Below are 15,100 nucleotides of genomic sequence, written 5' to 3'. Positions count from 1 at the left end.
ACAGTAAATGGGAGTCATTTCTGCATGTCTTCTTCAGATATAGCATTTGCATAAAGAAATTCCATTGATTTTGTAGCCTGACACCTTGCTATAACTTGCCTAATAACTTCCAGTAGTTTTCTGCTGGATTCTTTAGGTTTTTATATGTATACTATCATATCATCTGGAAATAGTGAGAGCTTGACTTCTTCCCTTCCAATCTGTATTCCTTTGATTTCTTTCTCTTCCCTGATTGCTATACCAAGAACTTCCAATACTATGTTGAAGAGTAATGGTGACAGTGGACAGCCCTGTCTAGTCCCTGATCTGAAGGAGAATGCTTTCAGCTTCTGTCCATTTAACAGCCTCTTGACAAATTGTAGGACAATTGGCCATGCCCTGGGGCAGCACCACCCATTCAAATCCATCAGCAGGGCTGGCGTTATTAATAGAAGGAACAGAGAAGGCAAAATGTTTACAATCTTGCGGATGCAAGGGAATAGAGAAAAAACAATCTTGTATATCAATAGCTATGACTGGAATTCCTGTGGGAATTGCAGAAGCAGGAGGCAAACCCCTTTGGGGAGAGCCCCAGACCTGCATGGTTTTATTAACTGCATGGAGATCTTGGAGGAGGCGCCATTTACCCAAGCGCTTTTTAATCACAAAGACAGGAGTATTCCATGGGCTTCGAGAATGGCGAATGTGTCCCAAGGACAACTGCTCTCAGCCGAGCTCTTTTAAAATTTCTTGCTTATCTCTAGGTAAAGGCCACTGTTCCACCCAGACAAGCTCACTAGAAAGCCAGCTTTAGCAGGGTGTTTGGCTACGAACAGTGGCATTTAGTATTGGGGATGCTGATTAGACCTGGTCTCACGGGAGCAGGTGTTACACTCTGCAGAGGCTTCTGTGGATATCCTAACATCAAGACATTCTAGAAGATTCCTGCCCAATAGGTTGGTGCTAATATTAGCTACCAAAGGGCGGAAGTGCCCAGTAGAACCTTCTGGTTGGAATTGTGGTATCATGCCTTCCCAGACAATAGAGCGCAGGAGTAGTGAGCAGACGTCAGGATTATAAACCTTTCTCTCTAAGCTTGTCTTCACCCTTGAGATGAAGCTTGCTAATGATTCATCAGTGCCTTGGCGAAGAGAGTTAATGGGAACTGACGAATCTACATTGGGTGGGGTCACCCATTCCCATGCTTGTGTTGTGCAGATGCATACCTGTTCAAAATAACTGGTTGGAAACCTGGCTTCTGCCTGCTGAACTCCAGATTCATACACTCCTTCTCCAAACAAAGCATCAGAATCCCATTCTACCTGTTTGTTACTATTTTCCTGCGACTGTCTAGAGCACTCATTGTGGAAGCATGCCTTCCACTGTAGGTAGAGGGGGTCTGGGAGTGCTGTACGAGCCAGGTCCTTCCAATCCTGGGACGTGTTAAGATGGTGGTAAAACTCATTAAAACGGACTTGGTCCATGGAGCGTGCAGTCCATCCTCCCTCACCGCTTGTCTGAGTGCTTCAAAATCGTTAGAGGAGTATGGCTGCCACGGCTGAGGGTTTTGTTTAGAAGGGCCCACGTTTACCGGGAAGGTGTGGATTTGGTTCGATGACACTAGGGAGAGATCTACAGAAGTGGAAGGTGCCGTGGAAACTGCTGTAGTGGCAGGGGAAACTGAAAACATATCTACGGGGATGGAGCTCTTGGCGTGGTCTGCAGATTGTTTAAGGTCCTTAAATGCTGAAAAAATATCCTTTAACTCTCATATCTCAGCCACAAGGTCTCTTAATGATGAGGTGTCATCAGGAGGAGGAGTCGAAGGAGAGGAAGCCACAGGGTCTCTTAATGATGAGGTATTAGCAGGGGGAGGAGTCAAAGAAGTGGAAGCCGCAGCAAGAGAAACCGAACCCGTGTCTGTGGGGACAGCTGGGGCAGGGGTCAAAGGAGCGGCCGAACACGTGTCCCCCGGGGCAGTGGGGGGAGGGGTCATGGAAGCGGAAACTGCAGCAGGAGAAACCGAACACGTGTCTCCAGAGGCAGCGGTTTTGGGGCTGACTTCATATTGCTTAGGGTGTTTAAGTCTTAAGCAAGTATCCTTTAACTCCCCTATCTCAGCCTCAAGGTCACTTAACCTTTTGGCAGGAGGCCTTGTACATATTCTAAAAATAGTAAATATAGCCATGAGAACCCACGGTGTAGCGAAAATTAAAGCATCTCTGAGATCGAAAGCCTGTCCCAGGAGAGAAGGATAAAATGTCTGGGACACCTCCTGATAAAACGGAAAAAATCCCATGGTCTCACGGGAACTAGTAGCCTGAGGGGAAAACATGGCAGATGTGAATGCATCTGCACAATTTCCCAGCAGTGAAGGACTCTGAAAATGTCCAAGAGGTCTAGTCTGTCAATCTCTTCATTTAATTCTCTTGCATCTTTGTTGATTCTCTGTTTTATTGATCTAAGTGTGAGAGTGGGGTATTAAAGCCTCCCACTATTATTGTATTAGTATTGATGTATTTTTGAAGTTCTTTCAGTAGGTGCTTGATGTATTTAGATGGTCCCTCATTGGGTGCATAGATGTTAATAATTGTTAAGTCTTCATGGCTGACTGATCCTCTAATCATTATGTAATGTCCTTGCCTATCTTTTATTACTTTATTTAATTTAAAATCTATTGTGTCTGAGATGAGAATGGCTGTTCCTGCCTTTTTTTGTGGTCCGTTAGCCTGTATGATAGTTTTCCATCCTTTTACTTTAAGTCTGTGTTTATCTTGTTGTGTCAGATGGGATTTTTGCAGGCAGCAAATGGTTGGGTTGTGTTTTCTGATCCATCCCCTCACTCTGCCTTTTGATGAGTGAGTTTATGTCATTGACATTTATTGATATTATGGATTTATTGTATTGTAGTGCTATTGTTCAACAAATTTTTATTTGCTTTGATATATGGCAAGTATTATAGTGATGTTCTTGTTTATAAGAAGTCTTTTAGAACCTCTATCAGGGCCAGTTTAGTGATTATTGCCTCCTTTAATTGTTGTTTGTCTAAGAAGGTTTTGATATCTCCATCTAGTTTGAATGAAAGTCTAGCAGGATATATTATCCTTGATTGAAACCATTTTTCATTCAGGGCTCGATAGATATCTTGCCATTCTCTTCTGGCTTTTAGAGTTTGAGTGGAGAAGTCTGCTGATAGTCTTATGGGTTTTCCCCTGTATGTGACTTTTTGTTTCTCTCTTGCAGCCTTTAGGATCCTTTCATTATCCTTACTTCTTTTCATTGTGACTATGATGTGTCTTCAGGTCTGGGTTGATTCTGTTTGGAACTCTCTGGGCCTCGTGAATCTTGATTTCCTTTTTGTTATTCATGTCTGGGAAGTTTTCTTCTGTTATTTCCTCTAGAATGTTTCCTTCCCCTTCCTCTCTTTCTTCCTCTGGCAGGCCAATTATACGAATGTTACTTCTTTTGAGATCATCCCATATGAATCTGTTGTTGTTTTCAGTGTCTCTCAATCTCTTTTTGAGCTCTTTCACCTCTTTCTTAGTTTTCTCTAACTCATCATCTGTCTGACTAATTCTGTTTTCTGCTTCTGTTAGTCTGCTCTCCCTTCCCTCAGCTTCTCTCAGTTTAGCTATTTCAGCTTTCAGTTCTCTAATTGCCTCAAGATAATCAGTATTTTCCTTGGGGGTCTCAACTGTTGTTTCCCTAATACTTCCATTCCTTTCCTCCAATGTTGTTTTCATTTCTGTGATTAATAAGTTTATTATTACTTGCATACTTTTCTTATCTATGGTTACTTCTAGCTGATTGTAGTTTCTTCTGGGCTCTTGTCTTCAGTCATTGGACTAGCAGTTTTATTTGTTTTTGATCTACCCATTTTTTTTTTGATTTATGTGTTTCTTATTTTTATGCTCTGTTGTTCCTCAGTTGTTGTGTTTTGAGTATAAGCAACACTGTACTAAATACCTTTATGACAAATGCACTCACCAACCTCAAGAATTACAATAGCAACTGAAGCAAGGATTGAAGCAGTTTAATCACTACCAGTTAGCCAAACAATGTCTCCAGTCCATGAAAAAATAGCAACAAAGTGCAAGTGAGGAAGAAAGAGAAAGGAAAAAAGGTATAGCAAGAATAGACAATTATTCAAATCTACTATCCACTGTATATTCTAGGGGTAGCAAGAGAAGAAAGCAAAGTAGAGCAGAGATACACACATAGAGAGTCCACTCTGAGTCAGATTTCTTCCCCCAAATAATTCACAAATGAATATCAGTGAATTCAGAAATACAAAGAAGGAAGGAAGAAATAGAAGACAAGATAAAAAGAGAAACAAGAGAGAGAAAAGAAAAACGAAAAAGAGCTGTAATAAATGAGCAGTGATAGGAAAGTTTTTTAATTGATTAATTTATTTTTTATTTTATTTTATTTTTTTAATTAGCTAGGAGGAGTGAGAAGGGGAGAGTCTGTATAGGAGGTAGGAGTAGTGAGACAAGTTCCTCTTGCAATGGATAAGATGTTCGGTCCCCTAGAAATGAAAGATACCCTAAGAGTTAATTCTGGTCAACCTAAGGAGGGGAGAAAGAGATACACATTTATATAATATTAATAATAGAATAGAGCAGGGTAAAAAACCTGTCCCAGTTTGCCTCAAGCCTCCTGAGCAGAGGCAGCTGAATGTTAAGAAAGAAAGAAAGAAAGATAGAAAGAAAGAAAGAAAGAAAGAAAGAAAGAAAGAACCTCAGGACTAGACAAGAGTAGCAGGAATAGACAGTTATGCAAATCTACTATCCACTGTATATTCTAAGGGTAGCTAAAGGAGAAAGGGAAGTAGAGCAGAGATACACACAGAGAGAGTCCACTCTGAGTCAGATTTCTTACCCAAAATAATTCCCAAATGTGTATCAGTGAATTCTGAAAGCTGAAGGAGCAAGGAAGGATGACAAGAATGAGAAGAAGAAGAAAAAAAGAAAGAGAGAGAAAAAAGAAAAAGATAAGAAAGAGAACAGTAATAAAAAGAGCAGTGAAAGGAAAGAGTTACTTATTTATTTATTATTATTTAATTAGCTATGTGGGGGAGGAGAGAGAGAGAATGGGTAGGGGTGGTAAGAAAAGTTAAACAAGTTATTTTAGCAGTGAATAAGACACCCAGTCCACTAGCAAGCAAAAATGCACTAAGATTTAATTCTGGTCAACCTGAAGGAGAGGCGGAAAGGGGTACACATTTATCTTGTATTGATAATAAAATAGAACAGAGTAAAAAATCTGTTCTGTCTTCAGCTTGGATGGCTCCAGATTGCCTCAGGCCCCCAGAGCAGAGGCAGCTGTTTGGCTACTTAGAAAGAAAAAAGTCCAAAGGTTTCAGAAGGGAATAGAACTAAAATGAATGACACCCCCTGATGGGATAGGAATCTTGATAAAGAAAGAAGCTCAGCAGGGGAGCCTTCTAGGAGCAGATCTCTGGTCCCCAGGGACTGGTTATGGGGGGAGGCGAGAGGGGGTGTGCTTCGGGAATAAAAATTTAAAATAAATTTTTTTCCCTTTCTTTTTACTCTATTTTCTAACCCAAATTGAGTTATAGTCACCTCCTTGGTGTCACCACTTAGGACCCCTTATTGACTGGCCTACTAAAGGCAAAAATCCTACCGTTTCCAGTAGATGTAGTCGGAGCTCAAGCCTCTAGCAGCTTCTCATTCCGCCATCTTCTGGAATCCCCCCTAAGTAGTTCTTTTAATCTGCATTTGGACAAAACAAAATGAACTCCTAAGGCCCTCAGTGTACCTGAAGTAATGTCTTAAGTTGCTTACATTTCCATTATGCCGCCTCCTCCAAAAAAGAATATTCCCATTTTCTGAATATTTAACACTTACAACAAAATAAAAACTGTGCTAAAGATTCAGAACTATGTTGGTGGGAATAGTGTGGAACTATAGCCCTGTTGACATGTAACTTTGTAAATCAATGTTAAATCACTAATAGAATTCTTAAAATAGTAAATAAATAACAACTCTGGTCTTTTGAACTAAGTTCCTACTTTCCACTGGTGTCTCTTTCTAGGTCTTTATAATAACAAATATCAAAAGCAATTTCATTTGATGGGTCAGAAGCCTAAGGTCAATTGCAAATTAAAATGAAATGAAAATTATTTTTTGAAAGTTTTAAAATATATATTTATTTATCAGGTAGACAGAGAGAAATTGAGAGGAAAGGGGGAGAGAGGGAAGACAGAGACACACCTCTAGTCCTACTTGACCACTAGTGAAACTTTCCCCCTCCAGGTGGGGGCCAGGAGCTCGAACCCAGGTCCTTGCACACTGTAATGCATTCATTTAACCAAGTGCACCACCACCTGGCCCCTGAAAATTATTCCATCTAAAGTAATGAAATATCTACTGTATTCAAATGAGAAAGAATAATAAAAAATTACACTTTTATTTATTTAAAATATGAATGTATTTACTGAAACTTTGTCAATTATGGTCCAAGCAAAAATATCACCTAAATTCTGCTTTTGAGGACAATAATTTTTTCCCTAAGTTTCAGTGTTTTCACTCATATATCTTTGTACTTTTTTGAGGCTAAATTTATAATAATGGATCATTCTTAGCAACCATATACTTACTGGAAATATTATGAGCAATTTGCTTATTATCAATTACTTCTATAGTTGTATAATTTTCTGTTATGTATATAGTATAGGTAGCCTAATAATATATGTAATAAGTTCTTTCTATGTTAAGCACTTAGTTTGCTTTTTTTTTTTTTTTAACCAAAGCACTGCTCAGCTCTGACTTATAGAGCAGAGGATTGAACCTGGTACCTTGGAGCCTCAGGCATGAGATTCTTTTTGCATAACCATTTATGCTATCTTCTCACACCATAGTTTGCATCTTTCATATTAATTAAATATTAATTATGTTAATAAGATTGTGATTAACATTTTAAGTCAGCTGTTCACATATATTTTAATTATTTCTGTAAAATATAAACTACTAGGATAGAAATATTGGGTCCAATAATTGTCATCCCTAAAGTTTCTGTTACCTACTACTAATTACATTAAATTTTATTTTTCTTGTTTTTTAATTTTTATATCAAAATCTATCAAATAGTTATAGGAAAATATTGGTGGAACTCTTTTTCTTGTAAATTTCAAAGGCATATTTAATGATACAGACCCAATTTTCTTTTCTTCTTCTAACTAGAGACTGCTTAGTAGAATACTTAATGTTTCCAACAGTGGAAATTATCAGTGTTCTCTTAACTTCTGGAAATTTTCTGGCTAAAGAGGTTTTTTTGTTGTTGTTGTTTTGTTTTGTTTCATTTTACATTCTTTGGTAACTCTTTTGTTGAATGTAGTTATATCATTTTTCTAAAGCTAGTTGCTCACACAACACTTTGGAATGATGAAAGAATTCAGAATTCAGTCTCTCAACTTGTAATATCTATAACATAGACAGGACCAAGAAGAAAGGGGACTAGGTGAGAATGATGAAAACAGAGCTTTGTGAAGAGAAAGATAGAATATTGAGGGAATGGGCTAACTGTTCTACAGTTCATTTACTAGCAATGTTTTAGAGTGGGAAAACTAAAAGGGGTCCCTATAAAGCCCCTGTTATGAAATAAATTTCGTTTAATCTCCAGGAACAAAGCCTAAATAACTTCATGAAACCTTTCTGAAATATCTGTAAAAGGCAGCATAACAATTAGTCAAAAACACACTCAGGTTCTCGGTTAAATCCCTAGAAGTGCATAAAATAGTCAATAAAGCTGGGGTGGGGGGGTGGGGAAGACAGTGTATACTTAGGAAACAAATTCCAATCCTCTTTTGCCCATGCATGGCCCTAGACAATTTAGCCCCTTACTTCAGGTGTAAAATAGAATGATAATAGTGCCAACACAAAGCATTGTTATAAAGATGAAATGACTTAAATACCAGGTATTTAAAATGGCATTTGATTTACAGCCATATGTAATTATATATTAAATTTAAAAAATGTAAATTCTTGGCATGTCATATAACCCCAAAAAGGGCTAGCTGAATATGTGAATACATAAAATACATAATGAAAATGAACACACTCACAAACACATACTCCTGTAACATGTAGTTTAGTAAGAAGGGTGCTAGGGGTTGCTAACTGTGAGAGAATGTCAATCAGAATTCAGGGCACCAGTATGCTGGGCTAGCTTCATGGGCGGAGACAGAGATGACCAGAAACTCATGGCTGAGCTGAGAACGCAGTTTAATCTTTATTCACAAGCGGGCAAGCAGTCCAACAACCTAACCTAATCATAACACAATCCTGTCCTGCCTCTCTCTCCTCCAGCTGAAGACTCTGGAACCAAGCAAGTATGTAGGATAGGGGGAGGGGAGAAGCAAGAAGCATGAAAAGTCAAGGACTAAACCAAAATCTCCCGGAGACAGGGGAAGCGAGACCAAACCAATGTAACTGAATGACCATATAAATAGACCACAATGTCAAGCAATGTAACATAAGGGATCCCAGAAGCAGAACTAGAAGCATACCAAAAAGAGACTATTTTTCAGGGTCAGGGTGGTGATACACCAAGTGGGAAGCACATATTATTCTTTTTTTAAAATTTTTTATTTAAGAAAGGATTAATGAACAAAAACATAAGGTAGGAGGGGTACAACTCCACACAATTCCCACCACCCAATCTCCATAACCCACCCCCTCCCATGATAGCTTTCCCATTCTCTAGCCCTCTGGGAGCATGGACCCAGGGTCCTTGAGGGTTGCAGAAGGTAGAAGGTCTGGCTTCTGTAATTGCTTCCCCGCTGAACATGGGCATTGACTGGTCGGTCCATACTCCCAGTCTGCGTCTCTCTTTCCCTAGTAAGGTGTGTCTCTGGGGAAGCTGAGCTCCAGGACACATTGGTGGGGTCTTCAATTCATGGAAGCATGGCCAGCATCCTGGTGGCATCTGGAACGTGGTGAAAAGAGAATTAACATACGAAGCCAAACAATTTGTTGAGCAATCATGGATCCCAAGCTTGGAATAGTGGAGAGGAAGTGTTAGGGAGGTACTCACTGCAAACTCTAGTGTACTTCTGCTTTCAGGTATATATTTTGCAGTAGTTTATGGATACATGTGCACATAAGCTCTCTCTCACAGAAACTGGTGTATATCTAGGTTATGGGACTTTGTTAGAAAGTGAACTACCTGAGATGAAATTAGAGTGTACTATAAAAGGAAAGGTCTCACCCGAGTAATGAAGCTGAAGGGTTGTCATTCCACACGTGAAGTCTCTGGACACAGTCTGAGGTGAAGCATGGTGAGGTGGCAATCATTGCGTTGGTTAGGTTGTGATTGGCGGATGCAATATTATTTGGTTTGGATTGGGAGATGCATACGGGAAAGTGGGCCCTATCCAAGGGTTCCAGGACTGGGGGAAGTAGATGCTCTATAGTGGATATGTGAGGTTCCTGCTGTCTTAGGGTTCAAAAAGACAATCGATAGTTAATGTTATCATCACATTATTTGGTAATTGGGTTAACTTTGAAAAGTCCCTTTGTTATGGTTTGCTGTACAGTATCCAGTATCTTGTATATAGCTGTGCTATTGGATGCTTCTAATCTACTTGGTCTAGGCTTTTGAGAGAGTCCGCATATCAAATACATAGCCTATATATTAAAAAGATTCAGTTTGTCTTTTGAGAAACTTTGAGACATACAATTGATTTTCCCCCTCTCATATTAATCAACTACTGATTTATATGTCTACATTTTGCTAGGAGTGTACATAAACACCATTCCCACCACCAAAGGACTGTGACCCATCCCTCCTGACCACTCCCACCCCCCACTGGCCCAGGAAGCTGCATGTCTACCCCTCACACTAGGTTTTTACTTTGGTGCCCTACTTACAATTTGATCAGGTCCTGCTTTTAGTTTCCCTTTCAGATCTTCTTAGTCAGCTTCTGTTGATGAGTGGGATTATTCCATACTCCTCTTTATCTTTCTGACTTAGTTCACTTAACATAATTCCTTCTAGCTCTGTCCAAGATGGGTCAGAGAAGGTGGGTTCATTGTTTTTGATAGCTGCATAGTATTCCATTGTGTATATATACCACAACTTTCTCAGCCACTCATCTGTTGTTGGGCACCTGGGTTGCTTCCAGGTTTTAGCTATTATGAATTGTGCTGCTATGAACATAGGAGTACACACCTCTTTTTGGTTGGGTGTTATGGAGTCCTTGGGGTATAACCCCAGGAGAGGAATTACTGGATCATATGGAAGGTCCATGTCTAGCCTTGTGAGAGTTTTTCAGACTGCTCTCCACAGAGGCTGTACCAATTTACATTCCCACCAGCAATGTAAAAGGGTTCCTCTGTCTCCACACCCTCTCCAGCATTTGTTGCTGCTGTCCTTTTTGATGTATGCCATTCTTACAGGAGTGAGGTGGTAACTTAGTGTTGTCTTAATTTGCATTTCTCTGACAATCAGTGACCTAGAGCAGCTTTTCATATGTTTGTTAGCCTTTTGGATCTCCTCTGAGGTGAATGTTTTTTTCATATCCTCTGCCCATTTTTGGATGGGTTCATTTGCTTTTTTGGTGCTTAGTTTCTGAGCTCTTTATATATTTTGGTGATTAGTTTCTTGTCTGATGTCTGGCATGTGAAGATCTTCTCCCATTCTGTGAGGGGTCTCTCTGTTTGTTTAATAGTTTCTTTGGATGTGCAGAAGCTTTTCAATTTGATGTAGTCCCATTGGTTTGTTTCTGCGTTAGTCTTTCTTGCAATTGGGTTTGATTCATCAAAGATGTCCTTGAGGTGTATGTGGAAAAGTTTTCCTCTAAGTATTTGATTGTTTCTGGTCTGACATCTAGGTCTTTGATCCATTTGGAGTTGATTTTTGTTTCTGGTGAGATAAAGTGGTTCAATTTCATTCTTCTGCACGTTTCAACCCAGTTTTCCCAGCACCATTTATTGAAGAGAGTCTCCTTTTTCCATTTAATCCTTTGGGCCCCCTTATTAAAGATTAGATGCCCATAGGTGTTGGGATTTACTACTGGGCTTTCAATTCTGTTCCACTGGTCTGTGTGCCTATTTTTGTTCCAGTACCATGCTGTTTTGATGATGATGGCTTTATAATATAGTTTAAGGTCTGGGAGTGTGATGCCTCCATTTATGTTTCTTTTCCTTAAGATGGTTTTGGCAATTCTAGGTGTTTTCAGGTTCCAGATAAATGATTGTAGTGTTTGTTCTATTCTCTTAAAGAAGCTTGGTGGAACTTTGATGGGTATTGCATTAAATTTGTATATGGCTCTGGGGAGACTATTCATTTTGATGATATTTATTCTTCCAATCCATGAGCATGGGATATCTTTCCATTTCTTGGTATCACTTTCTATTTCCTTGAGTAGCGACTCATAGTTTTCAGCATACAAGTCTTTCACTTCTTTGGTCAACTTTATTCCTAGGTATTTGATTGATTTTGCTGAAACAGTAAATGGGAGTGATTTCTGGATGTCTTCTTCTTCAGATTTAGTGTTTGCATAAAGAAATGCCACTGATTTTTGTACATTGATTTTGTAGCCTGATACCTTGCTATATTGCCTAATAACTTCCAGTAATTTTCTAATGGATTCTTTAGGTCTTTCTATGTATACTATCATATCATCTGCAAATAGTGAGAGCTTGACTTCTTCCCTTCCAATCTGTATTCCTTTGATTTCTTTCTCTTGCCTGATTGCTATGGCAAGAACTTCCAATACTATGTTGAAGAGTAATGGTGACAGTGGACAGCCCTGTCTAGTCCCCGATCTGAGGGGGAATGCTTTCAGCTTCTGTCCATTGAGTATGATGTTGGCTGTAGGTTTGCTATATTTAGACTCCACTTTCTTGAGGAATTTCCCATCTATTCCCATTTTTTGTAGAGTTTTGAGCATGAACGCGTGTTGGATCTTGTCAAAGGCTTTCTCTGCATCTATTGAGATAATCATGTGGTTTTTGGCTTTGCTTTTATTGATGTGGTGAATGACATTGATTGACTTATGGATGTTGAACCAGCTTTGCATTCCTGAGATGAATCCCACTTGGTCATGATGAACAATCTTTTTGATGTGTTGCTGTATCCGGTTGGTCAAGATCTTGTTTAATATTTTGGCATCTATGTTCATCAGAGATATTGGTCTGTAGTTTTCCTTTTTGTTCTGTCCCTATCAGCTTTTGGTATCAGGGTGATGTTGGCTTCATAAAAGGTGGAAGGGAGTATTCCTGTTTCTTCAATCTTATGGAATAGCTTAAGAAGTATGAGTATTAACTGTTTCCTGAAAGTTGTGTAGAATTCGTTTTTGAAGCCATCTGGTCCAGGACTTTAGTTGTTGGGGAGATTCTTAATAACGGTTTCAATTTCTTTGTCTGTGATTGGTGCATTTAGATTTTGTAGTTCTTCCTGGTTCAGTTTTGGAAGTGCATAGGTTTCTAGGAATTGTTCCATTTCTTCCAGATTCTCTAGCTTGGTAGCATATAGTTCTTTATAGAAGTTTCGCAGGATTCTCTGGATTTCTGTGGTGTCAGTTGTGATATCTCCTGCATCGTTTAGAATTCTATTAATTTGAGTCTTCTCTCTTTTTTGTTTGGTGAGTCTGGCTAGGGGGTTGTCAATTTTGTTTAATCTTTCAAAGAACCAACATTTGGCTTCATTGATCTTTTGTATGGTTCTCTTATTTTCGATGTTGTTTATTTCTGCTCGAACTTTAGTGATTTCTGTCCTTCTGGTTGCTTTAGGGTTCCTTTGTTCCTCTTCTTCTAAGTCCTTGAGGTGTGCAGTAAGGTCGTTCATTTGAACTTCTTCTTGGTGTTTAATATGTGATTGTATAGCTATAAGTTTCCCTCTCAGTACTGCTTTAGCTGTGTCCCAAAGCACATGTTATTCTTGAGGACCTAGGTTCAAGTTCCTGGTTCCCAACTATAGGTCAGGAGCTTCATAAGTAGTAGAACAGTAGTGCGTCTCCTATATCTCCTCTTCTTCTCTGTCATTCTCTAGCAAAAAGACAGAACAGTTTAAAAATGGCATCTCAAAATAGTGGCATAGAGCTGATATGGAACACCAGTGATAACCTTGATAGGTAGATAAATAAATAAATAAATAAATAGCAACTAAGTAAAATCTTCACTTCATAAAAAAGTTAAAAGATCCATGTTGATTTTACTGAAGCAGCCCATTAATAAGATAATATGATATGACTAGTTCAAAGAAGAATAAAGACTAGGAATATACATATATATATACATATATATATATATATATATATACATATATGAAGAGAGTATATAAGCAGTCAATGTTAAGATGAGGTAGTTAATGAAACAAAGCTAAACTCTTTCAAACAAGGAAGGAATTAATTTCATTTCTACCTGACAAAATTCCTGTGCATCTCTATTGTCAAAATCATTTACAGCTATTAGTATTCTACTGAATTAAAAAATTACTCAGACAAAAAAATAAGAAAAAATACCAGATGATATCACTTATAAGTGGATTTAAAAAACAAACCAGAAAAGGAAAACACAAAGTGAACCTTGGACTGGGCAAGGCATACCGCGTCAAAGCAAAAGACTAAGGAGGGAGGGGTTGGTAGGGTTTGAAAAGGATCATGGGCTATTGATATGTTCATATGTTAACAATAACTAGCCCTCCAATAAAATGAAGGGAAAAAAATCCAGAAAAAAAAGGTGCATAACTTTCTAGCATCAAGATAACCACAAAGACTCCATATATATATCACCACAAAGACTCCCTATATACCATCATGAAAATCTTTTTGTTCATTTCATAAACTTGCCCAGATTGCTTACTTTCAAGAAGTATACAGTCTAAATTGTACTGAAATGGCATTTATAAAAAGAACCTGTGAAGAATCTCAGCAGTCCTGAGAAGCCATCACTTAAACTCTCTGAGTATCACTCACCTTTCCTGTAGAATCTGATAGCAGCAGCTGTTTTGTGGGCACTGTTATAAGGATTAAATGATATGTGTCTGATGCTCCTAGCAGAGTGTGTGAGTTATAGCAGACATTCAATAAGTAGTAGCTATTATTCAATAAGTAGTAACTATTCAATAAGTAGTAACTATTATTGAGCTAATTATAATTAATCAATAAATTGACCAAGGGATAATTGTTCAGTTTGCCTCTGCCATATTTAGTCAACCAGTAAGTAAAACTCAGGGGAAGGAAACCGTATGGTGCCCACAGGAGAACCATCAACCTAATTAAAGCAAGCTTTAGACAGTGTAGAAAAATAATGCAGGATAGGTAACGTCCAGCCTTTGGAGGGGTCTTAGAAATATGACAAAGGTGGGAGTCGGGCTGTAGCGCAGTGGGTTAAGCGCAGGTGGCGCAAAACACAAGGACCGGCATAAGGATCCGGGTTGGAGCCCCTGGCTCCCCACCTGCAGGGGAGTCGCTTCATAGGCGGTGAAGCAGGTCTGCAGGTGTCTATCTTTCTCTCTTCCTCTCTGTCTTCCCCTCCTCTTTCCATTTCTCTCTGTCCTATCCAACAACGACAACAACAATAATAACTACAATAAAACAACAAGGGCAACAAAAGGGAATAAATAAATAAAATAAATATTAAAAAAAGAACTCTGAACAGTGTACATCCAATTCAGAATAATTCAGAGTGAAGAGCTTTTCTCATTCTAATGCTTAATAATAATAATGACTTAATAATAGATAGTTGAGAAGCTGTATTTTATTATGTTTTCCAAATGTCACTTTTGGACAGTGAACTCCAGGTTCATACTGTACATTAAAAAATCATTTCTGGGGTCGGGTGATGGTACATCTGGTTGAGTGCACATTTTATGGTGTTCAAGGACACGGGTTCAAGACCCTGGTCCTCACCTGTAGGGGGAAAGCTTTGCAAGTAGTGAAGCAGTGCTGCAAGTGTCTCTCTGTCTCTCCCTCTCTGTCTTCCCTCCTCTCAATTTCTGGCTGTCTCTATCCAATAAATAAATAAAGATAATAAAAACATTTTAAAAATCATTTCTGTGAAAGAAAATGTAGAAGAAAGAATGAAAGGGAAAAAAGACTTATTGCTGAAGGTATAAATCCAGAGTCATATTCTTGAAATAAAAAGATAAAGTT

The 15,100-nt window shown here is 38.7% G+C and overlaps 1 protein-coding gene across 1 annotated transcript in view; it reads left to right on the top strand.

Annotated features, from left to right (window-relative positions):
• SCIN (scinderin) overlaps positions 1-15,100 on the top strand; it is a gene marked incomplete at its 5' end in the record, with an annotated part of 91,860 nt that overhangs the window by 39,563 nt on the left and 37,197 nt on the right. The gene's annotated exons all lie outside the window — the stretch shown is intronic.

The sequence above is a fragment of the Erinaceus europaeus genome, unplaced genomic scaffold, assembly GCF_950295315.1.
Source record: "Erinaceus europaeus unplaced genomic scaffold, mEriEur2.1 scaffold_397, whole genome shotgun sequence".
NCBI lineage: Eukaryota > Metazoa > Chordata > Mammalia > Eulipotyphla > Erinaceidae > Erinaceus > Erinaceus europaeus.
Note: the sequence above shows the minus strand (reverse complement) of the source record. Positions and strands in the feature narration are given on the sequence as shown.